Consider the following 2,199-nt stretch of genomic DNA (forward strand, 5'->3'; position numbering starts at 1 on the left):
AATACACATAATAACCATATGTGAAATTAAAATATAGTGTGATGTATACCCTCAACGGAGGAATATAAGAATAACCAAGAATATTGAAATAAAATGTTGGCATACTTGGACATAGTATGTTAATTGTTCTAAGTTCTTAAGGAGATATTACAATTGTAAAAGGCTAGTAGATATATTTTTCATCACTATAATATCAGCAGAGATTTATGAACACATATGCTGTAAATCACATTTATAATTAAAAGACTCATTAGGAAAAATATAAAATTTGCATTCATCAATTCAAAATATTTTTATTAAATATTGTATCCACTATTGTAATATTTTATACCATGATCAAAACTTCAAATATATCATTTTTATTTTAGTAGGATAATTTATCTAATTAGATGAAACAATAGTAATTTATTGCTAGTAAGCGTAGCATATCCTTATTGGTTTAACACTCTACTCTATCACTTTATTACTTAATTCAATATGAATTATATTTTATATTAAGCAGGGTTTTATTAATAATACAAAAAAAAATCTAAGAATTGTTAAGGGTTAATAGAGCAAGCAATTTTAACATCATTCTCTCCACGGCCCCGATCAATTTTTTGGTGTCGTTGCAAAGGATGTAATTTATTTTTTATAATTTTAACTATATTAATAAATTAATTATATATTTAGACCTACTTATATCTAGTATTTTATTTTATTGATTGTGTATTCAATGTTGTTTGCTTTGTAGATCTAGGAAGGTCATCAATAAAAATGACCCTTCAAAAATTATGAAAACCCAAAAGATTTTGAAATCTAAACCAATACCTGATAAAGATCATTCTAGACCTCTTAGAAATTATGCTAACCCTTTTTTTTTTTTTTTTGAAAGGAAGCACGTAAATGTCAATTAATGAAGGCAAGATCAAAAAGAAAGATGCTACATGGTCATTCCTCCTTCAAATATTAACAAATGAAGAGAATCTTATATCAAGCAAAGTCTCTGCCCAAAAGAAATTGTTACCAAGAAGCATACTAGCACACCAATAGGGCTAACTGTTCCTACTTCTTCAACATGAGAAAAAATAACCAAATTAAATTCTGAAAGGAAATAAATATCTTCTTCACCTTTAAAGACCATTTATCCTTGACTTTGAAGTCTCTAATAACAGTTGCATTATCCATGATAGCCTCTTTGTATTTTGAACAGTCATACTTTGATAATAAGTTTCAAAAATTATATGCTTGAAGCTCAAGTGAAAATACATCCAGTGGATATATTTATTCAATGCCATCAAAAATTTTCTCTACTATCACAGTATGACACCTCCAATACATAGCTTATAAGATTCATACAGAGAAGCATCTACATTGATTTTAAACCAACGGGTGAGGGGGATGCCAATTTGGTACAGCCTAATGAGGCTGGTTAACATCCCATTTGATCCGATTTGGCTTTAAAATCAATTTAGATATAGAGAAAGAGCTAACAAACATGGCCCCGAAATGGCTCCTTCCACCACTTGTCATTGAGTCAACTTGTTTCTAGCCTTCCAAGAAAAAAACAGACATTGAAGAATAAAATTGAGAATCATAAACCAATTATGATATGCAGAAATTTCCATCCAATTGTAGCATCTGAAGATTTCAAAGAATGGAATCTGAAATCCCATTTGTTTAATTGATGAAAGCCTCCTTGATTTTGAACATTTGCAAAGAATATGCTCCGTGTCTTCAATGCCATCCAGCACCTAGACAAATTTCAATTCTTTGTATCTTCTCCGAACTAGATAATGAAATGTTGGTACTCCTTGAAATATCTCCAGCAAAAGAATTCAACCTCCGGGCTGATTTTGGCATTCTCATCCATTTGAATATTGCAATCATTAAGATTTGAAATCTGGCTCAGCCATCGTACTAGGAATGTGTCTCCACGCCGATTCCATTGGATACCTCTTGCTTGGCTGCCCATCTGTTCACTTCCTTAAAATTTGTTTGAAAATTAATTCCACCATTTCATTACCAAAACTTTCAATTCAACCAACATTCCATTCATATTTACAATGAACTTCTCTACATAACTGGTTCTTTACCTGAGGGACAAAAAAGAAGCCATTCATTAATTTTCTACTAGCAGCGCACTTGTCTCAATACTTTATTCTATCGACATTTCCACATTCCATTTCTAAGAAATGGTTGTAGAGCTTTACCTCACAG

The sequence above is a fragment of the Dendrobium catenatum genome, unplaced genomic scaffold (genome assembly GCF_001605985.2).
Source record: "Dendrobium catenatum unplaced genomic scaffold, ASM160598v2 fragScaff_scaffold_976, whole genome shotgun sequence".
In the NCBI taxonomy this organism is placed as follows: domain Eukaryota; kingdom Viridiplantae; phylum Streptophyta; class Magnoliopsida; order Asparagales; family Orchidaceae; genus Dendrobium; species Dendrobium catenatum.